Below are 15,626 nucleotides of genomic sequence, written 5' to 3' on the forward strand. Positions count from 1 at the left end.
GTGCTAAGAGTAATAATGATACTTACACTAATACTGAATGATAAAAGTAGGAGTAATAGAAACAATAAAGTGCAAACAGTGCATTCAGTCCTGAAAAGGAATTGAACTGTCATTAAGCAGCCAGGCGGCCGTGGGAAAGAAGCTCAGGCGATGCCGGGATTTTGCAGTTCTCGGGAGCCGAAGCCTTCTACCTGAAGGGAGCAGCTGAAACATGGTACAGCCTGGATGAGATGGGTCAGACATAATTTTTCTTGCCCTTCTCACAGCCCTGAGGTTGTGAAGGGATTCCAGAGAAGGTAGAGAGGTGTTGATCACTCTCTCTGCCGAGCGGATCACCCGCTGCAGCTTGGCCTTGTCCTTGGCTGCTGCAGCAGGGAACCATATAATTATTGATTGTGTAATAATGGATTTAATGATGGCAGAGTAAAACCGGATTAATATTTAATAATGAAGTTTTGCAGCTGGCCTCCAGAATCCAGCTGTCTTCTCCAAGCATGACTTCCCTGGTTTCTGGCGTTGGGCCAGTGGCGCAATGGATAATGCGTCTGACTACGGATCAGAAGATTCTAGGTTCGACTCCTGGCTGGCTCGATCCTGTTTTTACTCCTTCCTCCCACACGTTGGGTGTCTGCTGTCCTGCGTCAACATGCCTCAGTAGAGCAGAGGACGCACACCAGGCTCTGATTGCTCAGATGGCGGAGCGCAGGACTGCAGGCAGGCAATTTAGCCGTCCAACCTTAGGTCGATGGGCCGGAGGCAGTGAAGCTTTGCCTCTTGGAGGTGCTGCGATCCTTGCCTTCGAAGCCAGCGTTGCGCATAACCCGGCCGGTGAAAAAGGCAAGCGCACGTCAAAAGAGCGTTCCCTGACCGGGAATCGAACCCGGGCCGCGGCGGTGAGAGCGCCGAATCCTAGCCACTAGACCACCAGGGAGGACACGCTGGCCTTCAGGCCGTGGATGCCTGGCACACTGTGCGGAAGGAAAACGGGGCTAAAGTCTCAAACTAGTCGACAAAAGGGCACCCTGCCCCGTGTGAGGCTCGAACTCACGACCTTCAGATTATGAGACTGACGCGCTGCCTAACTGCGCCAACGTATTAGAGTCTGTTAAAGTAAAAGCTCTGCGGCCATTGCCTGTGGCAGTAAACTGTACTTCGCACTCACCTCTTGAAGAATCTCTTGTTTGCCTTGTGTGCTCGAGACACAACGCCACCGGTTCTTTTAAGGATGTCGCCGCCGTATGGTTAACTGTTGTCTACATTAGAAGGCAACTGCGAACCATAAAAAGGCCCTGAGACGTACAGAGATGGCGCTTTTTCGCTAAATTGCAATGCCGGCGTCCATCCGCATTTGATCAAGTATTTTCATTGCGCGTTCAAGTAGAACGAGCAGGGTCTGAGAATGGCGATTCCGTTTTGTGACCCTGTTCTAAAACAGTATGATCAAGGGGGAAAGGATCATTGAATGCAAAACCACTTTGACAGCATCCGTTACAGGGCATATGGAGACGGGCTGCGTGTGCTTTTGGCAAATGAAAGGCTTCGGGCACATTGTTCCTCATTTCGAAAAATCCACATTCGTCACTATTTCAAGGCGTTTGTGAAGAAATAAATAAGAATTAAAGATGAGCTGCATGAAGGCAATAAAATCGTGAGTCATTCCAAAAGTTACACCGGCACATTCGCTGAGGAGCGCAATTGACTCGCTCTGGCCAGCTGGGGTGGTCAGGATGGCCGAGCGGTCTAAGGCGCTGCGTTCAGGTCGCAGTCTCCTCTGGAGGCGTGGGTTCGAATCCCACTTCTGACATTCTGTTGCCTTTGTTGTAGCCACCCGTGCTGTGTATCGCGCTTTCTTCCGAGGGAGCGTCCTTTTCAAAGACGCCAGGAGACAGACACGCGGGGGACGACCCGGTTTCCCATTTTGGTAGAGATGAAGGTTCAAGGTTCAATTTATTGCAATATAGTGTCAAACACAATTGGAATTCTTTACAGCCAGTCACGCATGGATGTAATGTGGCAAACGAAACATTAAGACAGAACAAGATATGACAATACACAGTCATATGGAAGGTGAATGGAAGGTGCTAAGAGTAATAATGATACTTACACTAATACTGAATGATAAAAGTAGGAGTAATAGAAACAATAAAGTGCAAACAGTGCATTCAGTCCTGAAAAGGAATTGAACTGTCATTAAGCAGCCAGGCGGCCGTGGGAAAGAAGCTCAGGCGATGCCGGGATTTTGCAGTTCTCGGGAGCCGAAGCCTTCTACCTGAAGGGAGCAGCTGAAACATGGTACAGCCTGGATGAGATGGGTCAGACATAATTTTTCTTGCCCTTCTCACAGCCCTGAGGTTGTGAAGGGATTCCAGAGAAGGTAGAGAGGTGTTGATCACTCTCTCTGCCGAGCGGATCACCCGCTGCAGCTTGGCCTTGTCCTTGGCTGCTGCAGCAGGGAACCATATAATTATTGATTGTGTAATAATGGATTTAATGATGGCAGAGTAAAACCGGATTAATATTTAATAATGAAGTTTTGCAGCTGGCCTCCAGAATCCAGCTGTCTTCTCCAAGCATGACTTCCCTGGTTTCTGGCGTTGGGCCAGTGGCGCAATGGATAATGCGTCTGACTACGGATCAGAAGATTCTAGGTTCGACTCCTGGCTGGCTCGATCCTGTTTTTACTCCTTCCTCCCACACGTTGGGTGTCTGCTGTCCTGCGTCAACATGCCTCAGTAGAGCAGAGGACGCACACCAGGCTCTGATTGCTCAGATGGCGGAGCGCAGGACTGCAGGCAGGCAATTTAGCCGTCCAACCTTAGGTCGATGGGCCGGAGGCAGTGAAGCTTTGCCTCTTGGAGGTGCTGCGATCCTTGCCTTCGAAGCCAGCGTTGCGCATAACCCGGCCGGTGAAAAAGGCAAGCGCACGTCAAAAGAGCGTTCCCTGACCGGGAATCGAACCCGGGCCGCGGCGGTGAGAGCGCCGAATCCTAGCCACTAGACCACCAGGGAGGACACGCTGGCCTTCAGGCCGTGGATGCCTGGCACACTGTGCGGAAGGAAAACGGGGCTAAAGTCTCAAACTAGTCGACAAAAGGGCACCCTGCCCCGTGTGAGGCTCGAACTCACGACCTTCAGATTATGAGACTGACGCGCTGCCTAACTGCGCCAACGAGGCACGCCCAGACCGGCGGCTCCTGGGTGGCCCCTTGCGTCTGGTTGCGTGGCATTTTGTGCGCCACCAGCGAGGAAACTCCTGCGAGGAGAGCACGACTGGGCTTCTTGCACTCTGGCTACCCACACTGAGGACCTTCAGGTTCTTAATATGTTACACGTACAGAAACAACTTCAAGGAGACACAGAGGGGCTATGTCATGCCCAGGATTCCTATCGTCTTTTAAATGGTGTCGAGAATGGCACGCCTGCCGTTGCTGGACGATCTTGGCGCACATGCTCTCAGGCTAGATAAAACCCATTATAAATAAACACTTACATTTGACACATTTGACACAGCTGACAGATTAATGGAATAACGTTACATATCCACAATGCAAAGTCCCAGTTATTCAGTGATCACGTGTTTGGCTCGTCTTTAGCCTCATTATCTAGTAGAAAAACTTAAATTGTGCTAAAGTTGAAAGACTGTCCTATGTAAGTTGGTGACGTGTTCCACGTATTAGAGTCTGTTAAAGTAAAAGCTCTGCGGCCATTGCCTGTGGCAGTAAACTGTACTTCGCACTCACCTCTTGAAGAATCTCTTGTTTGCCTTGTGTGCTCGAGACACAACGCCACCGGTTCTTTTAAGGATGTCGCCGCCGTATGGTTAACTGTTGTCTACATTAGAAGGCAACTGCGAACCATAAAAAGGCCCTGAGACGTACAGAGATGGCGCTTTTTCGCTAAATTGCAATGCCGGCGTCCATCCGCATTTGATCAAGTATTTTCATTGCGCGTTCAAGTAGAACAAGCAGGGTCTGAGAATGGCGATTCCGTTTTGTGACCCTGTTCTAAAACAGTATGATCAAGGGGGAAAGGATCATTGAATGCAAAACCACTTTGACAGCATCCGTTACAGGGCATATGGAGACGGGCTGCGTGTGCTTTTGGCAAATGAAAGGCTTCGGGCACATTGTTCCTCATTTCGAAAAATCCACATTCGTCACTATTTCAAGGCGTTTGTGAAGAAATAAATAAGAATTAAAGATGAGCTGCATGAAGGCAATAAAATCGTGAGTCATTCCAAAAGTTACACCGGCACATTCGCTGAGGAGCGCAATCGACTCGCTCGGGCCAGCTGGGGTGGTCAGGATGGCCGAGCGGTCTAAGGCGCTGCGTTCAGGTCGCAGTCTCCTCTGGAGGCGTGGGTTCGAATCCCACTTCTGACATTCTGTTGCCTTTGTTGTAGCCACCCGTGCTGTGTATCGCGCTTTCTTCCGAGGGAGCGTCCTTTTCAAAGACGCCAGGAGACAGACACGCGGGGGACGACCCGGTTTCCCATTTTGGTAGAGATGAAGGTTCAAGGTTCAATTTATTGCAATATAGTGTCAAACACAATTGGAATTCTTTACAGCCAGTCACGCATGGATGTAATGTGGCAAACGAAACATTAAGACAGAACAAGATATGACAATACACAGTCATATGGAAGGTGAATGGAAGGTGCTAAGAGTAATAATGATACTTACACTAATACTGAATGATAAAAGTAGGAGTAATAGAAACAATAAAGTGCAAACAGTGCATTCAGTCCTGAAAAGGAATTGAACTGTCATTAAGCAGCCAGGCGGCCGTGGGAAAGAAGCTCAGGCGATGCCGGGATTTTGCAGTTCTCGGGAGCCGAAGCCTTCTACCTGAAGGGAGCAGCTGAAACATGGTACAGCCTGGATGAGATGGGTCAGACATAATTTTTCTTGCCCTTCTCACAGCCCTGAGGTTGTGAAGGGATTCCAGAGAAGGTAGAGAGGTGTTGATCACTCTCTCTGCCGAGCGGATCACCCGCTGCAGCTTGGCCTTGTCCTTGGCTGCTGCAGCAGGGAACCATGTAATTATTGATTGTGTAATAATGGATTTAATGATGGCAGAGTAAAACCGGATTAATATTTAATAATGAAGTTTTGCAGCTGGCCTCCAGAATCCAGCTGTCTTCTCCAAGCATGACTTCCCTGGTTTCTGGCGTTGGGCCAGTGGCGCAATGGATAACGCGTCTGACTACGGATCAGAAGATTCTAGGTTCGACTCCTGGCTGGCTCGATCCTGTTTTTACTCCTTCCTCCCACACGTTGGGTGTCTGCTGTCCTGCGTCAACATGCCTCAGTAGAGCAGAGGACGCACACCAGGCTCTGATTGCTCAGATGGCGGAGCGCAGGACTGCAGGCAGGCAATTTAGCCGTCCAACCTTAGGTCGATGGGCCGGAGGCAGTGAAGCTTTGCCTCTTGGAGGTGCTGCGATCCTTGCTTTCGAAGCCAGCGTTGCGCATAACCCGGCCGGTGAAAAAGGCAAGCGCACGTCAAAAGAGCGTTCCCTGACCGGGAATCGAACCCGGGCCGCGGCGGTGAGAGCGCCGAATCCTAGCCACTAGACCACCAGGGAGGACACGCTGGCCTTCAGGCCGTGGATGCCTGGCACACTGTGCGGAAGGAAAACGGGGCTAAAGTCTCAAACTAGTCGACAAAAGGGCACCCTGCCCCGTGTGAGGCTCGAACTCACGACCTTCAGATTATGAGACTGACGCGCTGCCTAACTGCGCCAACGAGGCACGCCCAGACCGACGGCTCCTGGGTGGCCCCTTGCGTCTGGTTGCGTGGCATTTTGTGCGCCACCAGCGAAGAAACTCCTGCGAGGAGAGCACGACTGGGCTTCTTGCACTCTGGCTACCCACACTGAGGACCTTCTCGTTCTTAATATGTTACACGTACAGAAACAACTTCAAGGAGACACAGAGGGGCTATGTCATGCCCAGGATTCCTATCGTCTTTTAAATGGTGTCGAGAATGGCACGCCTGCCGTTGCTGGACGATCTTGGCGCACATGCTCTCAGGCTAGATAAAACCCATTATAAATAAACACTTACATTTGACACATTTGACACAGCTGACAGATTAATGGAATAACGTTACATATCCACAATGCAAAGTCCCAGTTATTCAGTGATCACGTGTTTGGCTCGTCTTTAGCCTCATTATCTAGTAGAAAAACTTAAATTGTGCTAAAGTTGAAAGACTGTCCTATGTAAGTTGGTGACGTGTTCCACGTATTAGAGTCTGTTAAAGTAAAAGCTCTGCGGCCATTGCCTGTGGCAGTAAACTGTACTTCGCACTCACCTCTTGAAGAATCTCTTGTTTGCCTTGTGTGCTCGAGACACAATGCCACCGGTTCTTTTAAGGATGTCGCCACCGTATGGTTAACTATTGTCTACATTAGAAGGCAACTGCGAACCATAAAAAGGCCCTGAGACGTACAGAGATGGCGCTTTTTCGCTAAATTGCAATGCCGGCGTCCATCCGCATTTGATCAAGTATTTTCATTGCGCATTCAAGTAGAACGAGCAGGGTCTGAGAATGGCGATTCCTTTTTGTGACCCTGTTCTAAAACAGTATGATCAAGGGGGAAAGGATCATTGAATGCAAAACCACTTTGACAGCATCCGTTACAGGGCATATGGAGACGGGCTGCGTGTGCTTTTGGCAAATGAAAGGCTTCGGGCACATTGTTCCTCATTTCGAAAAATCCACATTCGTCACTATTTCAAGGCGTTTGTGAAGAAATAAATAAGAATTAAAGATGAGCTGCATGAAGGCAATAAAATCGTGAGTCATTCCAAAAGTTACACCGGCACATTCGCTGAGGAGCGCAATCGACTCGCTCGGGCCAGCTGGGGTGGTCAGGATGGCCGAGCGGTCTAAGGCGCTGCGTTCAGGTCGCAGTCTCCTCTGGAGGCGTGGGTTCGAATCCCACTTCTGACATTCTGTTGCCTTTGTTGTAGCCACCCGTGCTGTGTATCGCGCTTTCTTCCGAGGGAGCGTCCTTTTCAAAGACGCCAGGAGACAGGCACGCGGGGGATGACCCGGTTTCCCATTTTGGTAGAGATGAAGGTTCAAGGTTCAATTTATTGCAATATAGTGTCAAACACAATTGGAATTCTTTACAGCCAGTCACGCATGGATGTAATGTGACAAACGAAACATTAAGACAGAACAAGATATGACAATACACAGTCATATGGAAGGTGAATGGAAGGTGCTAAGAGTAATAATGATACTTACACTAATACTGAATGATAAAAGTAGGAGTAATAGAAACAATAAAGTGCAAACAGTGCATTCAGTCCTGAAAAGGAATTGAACTGTCATTAAGCAGCCAGGCGGCCGTGGGAAAGAAGCTCAGGCGATGCCGGGATTTTGCAGTTCTCGGGAGCCGAAGCCTTCTACCTGAAGGGAGCAGCTGAAACATGGTACAGCCTGGATGAGATGGGTCAGACATAATTTTTCTTGCCCTTCTCACAGCCCTGAGGTTGTGAAGGGATTCCAGAGAAGGTAGAGAGGTGTTGATCACTCTCTCTGCCGAGCGGATCACCCGCTGCAGCTTGGCCTTGTCCTTGGCTGCTGCAGCAGGGAACCATGTAATTATTGATTGTGTAATAATGGATTTAATGATGGCAGAGTAAAACCGGATTAATATTTAATAATGAAGTTTTGCAGCTGGCCTCCAGAATCCAGCTGTCTTCTCCAAGCATGACTTCCCTGGTTTCTGGCGTTGGGCCAGTGGCGCAATGGATAACGCGTCTGACTACGGATCAGAAGATTCTAGGTTCGACTCCTGGCTGGCTCGATCCTGTTTTTACTCCTTCCTCCCACACGTTGGGTGTCTGCTGTCCTGCGTCAACATGCCTCAGTAGAGCAGAGGACGCACACCAGGCTCTGATTGCTCAGATGGCGGAGCGCAGGACTGCAGGCAGGCAATTTAGCCGTCCAACCGTAGGTCGATGGGCCGGAGGCAGTGAAGCTTTGCCTCTTGGAGGTGCTGCGATCCTTGCCTTCGAAGCCAGCGTTGCGCATAACCCGGCCGGTGAAAAAGGCAAGCGCACGTCAAAAGAGCGTTCCCTGACCGGGAATCGAACCCGGGCCGCGGCGGTGAGAGCGCCGAATCCTAGCCACTAGACCACCAGTGAGGACACGCTGGCCTTCAGGCCGTGGATGCCTGGCACACTGTGCGGAAGGAAAACGGGGCTAAAGTCTCAAACTAGTCGACAAAAGGGCACCCTGCCCCGTGTGAGGCTCGAACTCACGACCTTCAGATTATGAGACTGACGCGCTGCCTAACTGCGCCAACGAGGCACGCCCAGACCGACGGCTCCTGGGTGGCCCCTTGCGTCTGGTTGCGTGGCATTTTGTGCGCCACCAGCGAGGAAACTCCTGCGAGGAGAGCACGACTGGGCTTCTTGCACTCTGGCTACCCACACTGAGGACCTTCTCGTTCTTAATATGTTACACGTACAGAAACAACTTCAAGGAGACACAGAGGGGCTATGTCATGCCCAGGATTCCTATCGTCTTTTAAATGGTGTCGAGAATGGCACGCCTGCCGTTGCTGGACGATCTTGGCGCACATGCTCTCAGGCTAGATAAAACCGATTATAAATAAACACTTACATTTGACACATTTGACACAGCTGACAGATTAATGGAATAACGTTACATATCCACAATGCAAAGTCCCAGTTATTCAGTGATCACGTGTTTGGCTCGTCTTTAGCCTCATTATCTAGTAGAAAAACTTAAATTGTGCTAAAGTTGAAAGACTGTCCTATGTAAGTTGGTGACGTGTTCCACGTATTAGAGTCTGTTAAAGTAAAAGCTCTGCGGCCATTGCCTGTGGCAGTAAACTGTACTTCGCACTCACCTCTTGAAGAATCTCTTGTTTGCCTTGTGTGCTCGAGACACAATGCCACCGGTTCTTTTAAGGATGTCGCCGCCGTATGGTTAACTGTTGTCTACATTAGAAGGCAACTGCGAACCATAAAAAGGCCCTGAGACGTACAGAGATGGCACTTTTTCGCTAAATTGCAATGCCGGCGTCCATCCGCATTTGATCAAGTATTTTCATTGCGCGTTCAAGTAGAACGAGCAGGGTCTGAGAATGGCGATTCCTTTTTGTGACCCTGTTCTAAAACAGTATGATCAGGCGGGAAAGGATCATTGAATGCAAAACCACTTTGACAGCATCCGTTACAGGGCATATGGAGACGGGCTGCGTGTGCTTTTGGCAAATGAAAGGCTTCGGGCACATTGTTCCTCATTTCGAAAAATCCACATTCGTCACTATTTCAAGGCGTTTGTGAAGAAATAAATAAGAATTAAAGATGAGCTGCATGAAGGCAATAAAATCGTGAGTCATTCCAAAAGTTACACCGGCACATTCGCTGAGGAGTGCAATCGACTCGCTCGGGCCAGCTGGGGTGGTCAGGATGGCCGAGCGGTCTAAGGCGCTGCGTTCAGGTCGCAGTCTCCTCTGGAGGCGTGGGTTCGAAACCCCCTTCTGACATTCTGTTGCCTTTGTTGTAGCCACCCGTGCTGTGTATCGCGCTTTCTTCCGAGGGAGCGTCCTTTTCAAAGACGCCAGGAGACAGGCACGCGGGGGACGACCCGGTTTCCCATTTTGGTAGAGATGAAGGTTCAAGGTTCAATTTATTGCAATATAGTGTCAAACACAATTGGAATTCTTTACAGCCAGTCACGCATGGATGTAATGTGGCAAACGAAACATTAAGACAGAACAAGATATGACAATACACAGTCATATGGAAGGTGAATGGAAGGTGCTAAGAGTAATAATGATACTTACACTAATACTGAATGATAAAAGTAGGAGTAATAGAAACAATAAAGTGCAAACAGTGCATTCAGTCCTGAAAAGGAATTGAACTGTCATTAAGCAGCCAGGCGGCCGTGGGAAAGAAGCTCAGGCGATGCCGGGATTTTGCAGTTCTCGGGAGCCGAAGCCTTCTACCTGAAGGGAGCAGCTGAAACATGGTACAGCCTGGATGAGATGGGTCAGACATAATTTTTCTTGCCCTTCTCACAGCCCTGAGGTTGTGAAGGGATTCCAGAGAAGGTAGAGAGGTGTTGATCACTCTCTCTGCCGAGCGGATCACCCGCTGCAGCTTGGCCTTGTCCTTGGCTGCTGCAGCAGGGAACCATGTAATTATTGATTGTGTAATAATGGATTTAATGATGGCAGAGTAAAACCGGATTAATATTTAATAATGAAGTTTTGCAGCTGGCCTCCAGAATCCAGCTGTCTTCTCCAAGCATGACTTCCCTGGTTTCTGGCGTTGGGCCAGTGGCGCAATGGATAACGCGTCTGACTACGGATCAGAAGATTCTAGGTTCGACTCCTGGCTGGCTCGATCCTGTTTTTACTCCTTCCTCCCACACGTTGGGTGTCTGCTGTCCTGCGTCAACATGCCTCAGTAGAGCAGAGGACGCACACCAGGCTCTGATTGCTCAGATGGCGGAGCGCAGGACTGCAGGCAGGCAATTTAGCCGTCCAACCTTAGGTCGATGGGCCGGAGGCAGTGAAGCTTTGCCTCTTGGAGGTGCTGCGATCCTTGCTTTCGAAGCCAGCGTTGCGCATAACCCGGCCGGTGAAAAAGGCAAGCGCACGTCAAAAGAGCGTTCCCTGACCGGGAATCGAACCCGGGCCGCGGCGGTGAGAGCGCCGAATCCTAGCCACTAGACCACCAGGGAGGACACGCTGGCCTTCAGGCCGTGGATGCCTGGCACACTGTGCGGAAGGAAAACGGGGCTAAAGTCTCAAACTAGTCGACAAAAGGGCACCCTGCCCCGTGTGAGGCTCGAACTCACGACCTTCAGATTATGAGACTGACGCGCTGCCTAACTGCGCCAACGAGGCACGCCCAGACCGACGGCTCCTGGGTGGCCCCTTGCGTCTGGTTGCGTGGCATTTTGTGCGCCACCAGCGAAGAAACTCCTGCGAGGAGAGCACGACTGGGCTTCTTGCACTCTGGCTACCCACACTGAGGACCTTCTCGTTCTTAATATGTTACACGTACAGAAACAACTTCAAGGAGACACAGAGGGGCTATGTCATGCCCAGGATTCCTATCGTCTTTTAAATGGTGTCGAGAATGGCACGCCTGCCGTTGCTGGACGATCTTGGCGCACATGCTCTCAGGCTAGATAAAACCCATTATAAATAAACACTTACATTTGACACATTTGACACAGCTGACAGATTAATGGAATAACGTTACATATCCACAATGCAAAGTCCCAGTTATTCAGTGATCACGTGTTTGGCTCGTCTTTAGCCTCATTATCTAGTAGAAAAACTTAAATTGTGCTAAAGTTGAAAGACTGTCCTATGTAAGTTGGTGACGTGTTCCACGTATTAGAGTCTGTTAAAGTAAAAGCTCTGCGGCCATTGCCTGTGGCAGTAAACTGTACTTCGCACTCACCTCTTGAAGAATCTCTTGTTTGCCTTGTGTGCTCGAGACACAATGCCACCGGTTCTTTTAAGGATGTCGCCACCGTATGGTTAACTATTGTCTACATTAGAAGGCAACTGCGAACCATAAAAAGGCCCTGAGACGTACAGAGATGGCGCTTTTTCGCTAAATTGCAATGCCGGCGTCCATCCGCATTTGATCAAGTATTTTCATTGCGCATTCAAGTAGAACGAGCAGGGTCTGAGAATGGCGATTCCTTTTTGTGACCCTGTTCTAAAACAGTATGATCAAGGGGGAAAGGATCATTGAATGCAAAACCACTTTGACAGCATCCGTTACAGGGCATATGGAGACGGGCTGCGTGTGCTTTTGGCAAATGAAAGGCTTCGGGCACATTGTTCCTCATTTCGAAAAATCCACATTCGTCACTATTTCAAGGCGTTTGTGAAGAAATAAATAAGAATTAAAGATGAGCTGCATGAAGGCAATAAAATCGTGAGTCATTCCAAAAGTTACACCGGCACATTCGCTGAGGAGCGCAATCGACTCGCTCGGGCCAGCTGGGGTGGTCAGGATGGCCGAGCGGTCTAAGGCGCTGCGTTCAGGTCGCAGTCTCCTCTGGAGGCGTGGGTTCGAATCCCACTTCTGACATTCTGTTGCCTTTGTTGTAGCCACCCGTGCTGTGTATCGCGCTTTCTTCCGAGGGAGCGTCCTTTTCAAAGACGCCAGGAGACAGGCACGCGGGGGACGACCCGGTTTCCCATTTTGGTAGAGATGAAGGTTCAAGGTTCAATTTATTGCAATATAGTGTCAAACACAATTGGAATTCTTTACAGCCAGTCACGCATGGATGTAATGTGGCAAACGAAACATTAAGACAGAACAAGATATGACAATACACAGTCATATGGAAGGTGAATGGAAGGTGCTAAGAGTAATAATGATACTTACACTAATACTGAATGATAAAAGTAGGAGTAATAGAAACAATAAAGTGCAAACAGTGCATTCAGTCCTGAAAAGGAATTGAACTGTCATTAAGCAGCCAGGCGGCCGTGGGAAAGAAGCTCAGGCGATGCCGGGATTTTGCAGTTCTCGGGAGCCGAAGCCTTCTACCTGAAGGGAGCAGCTGAAACATGGTACAGCCTGGATGAGATGGGTCAGACATAATTTTTCTTGCCCTTCTCACAGCCCTGAGGTTGTGAAGGGATTCCAGAGAAGGTAGAGAGGTGTTGATCACTCTCTCTGCCGAGCGGATCACCCGCTGCAGCTTGGCCTTGTCCTTGGCTGCTGCAGCAGGGAACCATGTAATTATTGATTGTGTAATAATGGATTTAATGATGGCAGAGTAAAACCGGATTAATATTTAATAATGAAGTTTTGCAGCTGGCCTCCAGAATCCAGCTGTCTTCTCCAAGCATGACTTCCCAGGTTTCTGGCGTTGGGCCAGTGGCGCAATGGATAACGCGTCTGACTACGGATCAGAAGATTCTAGGTTCGACTCCTGGCTGGCTCGATCCTGTTTTTACTCCTTCCTCCCACACGTTGGGTGTCTGCTGTCCTGCGTCAACATGCCTCAGTAGAGCAGAGGACGCACACCAGGCTCTGATTGCTCAGATGGCGGAGCGCAGGACTGCAGGCAGGCAATTTAGCCGTCCAACCTTAGGTCGATGGGCCGGAGGCAGTGAAGCTTTGCCTCTTGGAGGTGCTGCGATCCTTGCCTTCGAAGCCAGCGTTGCGCATAACCCGGCCGGTGAAAAAGGCAAGCGCACGTCAAAAGAGCGTTCCCTGACCGGGAATCGAACCCGGGCCGCGGCGGTGAGAGCGCCGAATCCTAGCCACTAGACCACCAGGGAGGACACGCTGGCCTTCAGGCCGTGGATGCCTGGCACACTGTGCGGAAGGAAAACGGGGCTAAAGTCTCAAACTAGTCGACAAAAGGGCACCCTGCCCCGTGTGAGGCTCGAACTCACGACCTTCAGATTATGAGACTGACGCGCTGCCTAACTGCGCCAACGAGGCACGCCCAGACCGACGGCTCCTGGGTGGCCCCTTGCGTCTGGTTGCGTGGCATTTTGTGCGCCACCAGCGAGGAAACTCCTGCGAGGAGAGCACGACTGGGCTTCTTGCACTCTGGCTACCCACACTGAGGACCTTCTCGTTCTTAATATGTTACACGTACAGAAACAACTTCAAGGAGACACAGAGGGGCTATGTCATGCCCAGGATTCCTATCGTCTTTTAAATGGTGTCGAGAATGGCACGCCTGCCGTTGCTGGACGATCTTGGCGCACATGCTCTCAGGCTAGATAAAACCCATTATAAATAAACACTTACATTTGACACATTTGACACAGCTGACAGATTAATGGAATAACGTTACATATCCACAATGCAAAGTCCCAGTTATTCAGTGATCACGTGTTTGGCTCGTCTTTAGCCTCATTATCTAGTAGAAAAACTTAAATTGTGCTAAAGTTGAAAGACTGTCCTATGTAAGTTGGTGACGTGTTCCACGTATTAGAGTCTGTTAAAGTAAAAGCTCTGCGGCCATTGCCTGTGGCAGTAAACTGTACTTCGCACTCACCTCTTGAAGAATCTCTTGTTTGCCTTGTGTGCTCGAGACACAATGCCACCGGTTCTTTTAAGGATGTCGCCGCCGTATGGTTAACTGTTGTCTACATTAGAAGGCAACTGCGAACCATAAAAAGGCCCTGAGACGTACAGAGATGGCGCTTTTTCGCTAAATTGCAATGCCGGCGTCCATCCGCATTTGATCAAGTATTTTCATTGCGCGTTCAAGTAGAACGAGCAGGGTCTGAGAATGGCGATTCCTTTTTGTGACCCTGTTCTAAAACAGTATGATCAAGGGGGAAAGGATCATTGAATGCAAAACCACTTTGACAGCATCCGTTACAGGGCATATGGAGACGGGCTGCGTGTGCTTTTGGCAAATGAAAGGCTTCGGGCACATTGTTCCTCATTTCGAAAAATCCACATTCGTCACTATTTCAAGGCGTTTGTGAAGAAATAAATAAGAATTAAAGATGAGCTGCATGAAGGCAATAAAATCGTGAGTCATTCCAAAAGTTACACCGGCACATTCGCTGAGGAGCGCAATCGACTCGCTCGGGCCAGCTGGGGTGGTCAGGATGGCCGAGCGGTCTAAGGCGCTGCGTTCAGGTCGCAGTCTCCTCTGGAGGCGTGGGTTCGAATCCCACTTCTGACATTCTGTTGCCTTTGTTGTAGCCACCCGTGCTGTGTATCGCGCTTTCTTCCGAGGGAGCGTCCTTTTCAAAGACGCCAGGAGACAGGCACGCGGGGGACGACCCGGTTTCCCATTTTGGTAGAGATGAAGGTTCAAGGTTCAATTTATTGCAATATAGTGTCAAACACAATTGGAATTCTTTACAGCCAGTCACGCATGGATGTAATGTGGCAAACGAAACATTAAGACAGAACAAGATATGACAATACACAGTCATATGGAAGGTGAATGGAAGGTGCTAAGAGTAATAATGATACTTACACTAATACTGAATGATAAAAGTAGGAGTAATAGAAACAATAAAGTGCAAACAGTGCATTCAGTCCTGAAAAGGAATTGAACTGTCATTAAGCAGCCAGGCGGCCGTGGGAAAGAAGCTCAGGCGATGCCGGGATTTTGCAGTTCTCGGGAGCCGAAGCCTTCTACCTGAAGGGAGCAGCTGAAACATGGTACAGCCTGGATGAGATGGGTCAGACATAATTTTTCTTGCCCTTCTCACAGCCCTGAGGTTGTGAAGGGATTCCAGAGAAGGTAGAGAGGTGTTGATCACTCTCTCTGCCGAGCGGATCACCCGCTGCAGCTTGGCCTTGTCCTTGGCTGCTGCAGCAGGGAACCATGTAATTATTGATTGTGTAATAATGGATTTAATGATGGCAGAGTAAAACCGGATTAATATTTAATAATGAAGTTTTGCAGCTGGCCTCCAGAATCCAGCTGTCTTCTCCAAGCATGACTTCCCAGGTTTCTGGCGTTGGGCCAGTGGCGCAATGGATAACGCGTCTGACTACGGATCAGAAGATTCTAGGTTCGACTCCTGGCTGGCTCGATCCTGTTTTTACTCCTTCCTCCCACACGTTGGGTGTCTGCTGTCCTGCGTCAACATGCCTCAGTAG

The 15,626-nt window shown here is 49.6% G+C and overlaps 21 non-coding genes across 21 annotated transcripts; 11 read left to right on the forward strand and 10 right to left on the reverse strand.

Annotated features, from left to right (window-relative positions):
- Positions 1–859: 859 nt before the first annotated feature.
- trnae-cuc (transfer RNA glutamic acid (anticodon CUC)) lies at positions 860–931 on the reverse strand. The gene has a single exon. It is a non-coding gene; the product is annotated as a tRNA-Glu (tRNA).
- A 790-nt stretch (positions 932–1,721) lies between these two features.
- trnal-cag (transfer RNA leucine (anticodon CAG)) lies at positions 1,722–1,804 on the forward strand. The gene has a single exon. It is a non-coding gene; the product is annotated as a tRNA-Leu (tRNA).
- A 1,133-nt stretch (positions 1,805–2,937) lies between these two features.
- On the reverse strand, positions 2,938–3,009 carry trnae-cuc (transfer RNA glutamic acid (anticodon CUC)). Its single transcript has one exon. It is a non-coding gene; the product is annotated as a tRNA-Glu (tRNA).
- A 92-nt stretch (positions 3,010–3,101) lies between these two features.
- On the reverse strand, positions 3,102–3,175 carry trnam-cau (transfer RNA methionine (anticodon CAU)). Its single transcript has one exon. It is a non-coding gene; the product is annotated as a tRNA-Met (tRNA).
- Positions 3,176–4,299: 1,124 nt separating this feature from the next.
- trnal-cag (transfer RNA leucine (anticodon CAG)) lies at positions 4,300–4,382 on the forward strand. The gene has a single exon. It is a non-coding gene; the product is annotated as a tRNA-Leu (tRNA).
- Positions 4,383–5,174: 792 nt separating this feature from the next.
- On the forward strand, positions 5,175–5,247 carry trnar-acg (transfer RNA arginine (anticodon ACG)). The gene has a single exon. It is a non-coding gene; the product is annotated as a tRNA-Arg (tRNA).
- A 268-nt stretch (positions 5,248–5,515) lies between these two features.
- On the reverse strand, positions 5,516–5,587 carry trnae-cuc (transfer RNA glutamic acid (anticodon CUC)). The gene has a single exon. It is a non-coding gene; the product is annotated as a tRNA-Glu (tRNA).
- A 92-nt stretch (positions 5,588–5,679) lies between these two features.
- trnam-cau (transfer RNA methionine (anticodon CAU)) lies at positions 5,680–5,753 on the reverse strand. Its single transcript has one exon. It is a non-coding gene; the product is annotated as a tRNA-Met (tRNA).
- A 1,124-nt stretch (positions 5,754–6,877) lies between these two features.
- trnal-cag (transfer RNA leucine (anticodon CAG)) lies at positions 6,878–6,960 on the forward strand. The gene has a single exon. It is a non-coding gene; the product is annotated as a tRNA-Leu (tRNA).
- Positions 6,961–7,752: 792 nt separating this feature from the next.
- On the forward strand, positions 7,753–7,825 carry trnar-acg (transfer RNA arginine (anticodon ACG)). Its single transcript has one exon. It is a non-coding gene; the product is annotated as a tRNA-Arg (tRNA).
- Positions 7,826–8,257: 432 nt separating this feature from the next.
- trnam-cau (transfer RNA methionine (anticodon CAU)) lies at positions 8,258–8,331 on the reverse strand. The gene has a single exon. It is a non-coding gene; the product is annotated as a tRNA-Met (tRNA).
- Positions 8,332–9,455: 1,124 nt separating this feature from the next.
- trnal-cag (transfer RNA leucine (anticodon CAG)) lies at positions 9,456–9,538 on the forward strand. The gene has a single exon. It is a non-coding gene; the product is annotated as a tRNA-Leu (tRNA).
- Positions 9,539–10,330: 792 nt separating this feature from the next.
- On the forward strand, positions 10,331–10,403 carry trnar-acg (transfer RNA arginine (anticodon ACG)). Its single transcript has one exon. It is a non-coding gene; the product is annotated as a tRNA-Arg (tRNA).
- Positions 10,404–10,671: 268 nt separating this feature from the next.
- Positions 10,672–10,743, reverse strand: trnae-cuc (transfer RNA glutamic acid (anticodon CUC)). The gene has a single exon. It is a non-coding gene; the product is annotated as a tRNA-Glu (tRNA).
- Positions 10,744–10,835: 92 nt separating this feature from the next.
- trnam-cau (transfer RNA methionine (anticodon CAU)) lies at positions 10,836–10,909 on the reverse strand. Its single transcript has one exon. It is a non-coding gene; the product is annotated as a tRNA-Met (tRNA).
- Positions 10,910–12,033: 1,124 nt separating this feature from the next.
- trnal-cag (transfer RNA leucine (anticodon CAG)) lies at positions 12,034–12,116 on the forward strand. The gene has a single exon. It is a non-coding gene; the product is annotated as a tRNA-Leu (tRNA).
- Positions 12,117–12,908: 792 nt separating this feature from the next.
- Positions 12,909–12,981, forward strand: trnar-acg (transfer RNA arginine (anticodon ACG)). Its single transcript has one exon. It is a non-coding gene; the product is annotated as a tRNA-Arg (tRNA).
- A 268-nt stretch (positions 12,982–13,249) lies between these two features.
- On the reverse strand, positions 13,250–13,321 carry trnae-cuc (transfer RNA glutamic acid (anticodon CUC)). The gene has a single exon. It is a non-coding gene; the product is annotated as a tRNA-Glu (tRNA).
- Positions 13,322–13,413: 92 nt separating this feature from the next.
- Positions 13,414–13,487, reverse strand: trnam-cau (transfer RNA methionine (anticodon CAU)). Its single transcript has one exon. It is a non-coding gene; the product is annotated as a tRNA-Met (tRNA).
- Positions 13,488–14,611: 1,124 nt separating this feature from the next.
- On the forward strand, positions 14,612–14,694 carry trnal-cag (transfer RNA leucine (anticodon CAG)). Its single transcript has one exon. It is a non-coding gene; the product is annotated as a tRNA-Leu (tRNA).
- Positions 14,695–15,486: 792 nt separating this feature from the next.
- Positions 15,487–15,559, forward strand: trnar-acg (transfer RNA arginine (anticodon ACG)). The gene has a single exon. It is a non-coding gene; the product is annotated as a tRNA-Arg (tRNA).
- The last annotated feature ends 67 nt before the right edge of the window (positions 15,560–15,626 follow it).

This window comes from Misgurnus anguillicaudatus, chromosome 10 (assembly GCF_027580225.2).
Source record: "Misgurnus anguillicaudatus chromosome 10, ASM2758022v2, whole genome shotgun sequence".
Classification (NCBI taxonomy): Eukaryota; Metazoa; Chordata; class Actinopteri; order Cypriniformes; family Cobitidae; genus Misgurnus; species Misgurnus anguillicaudatus.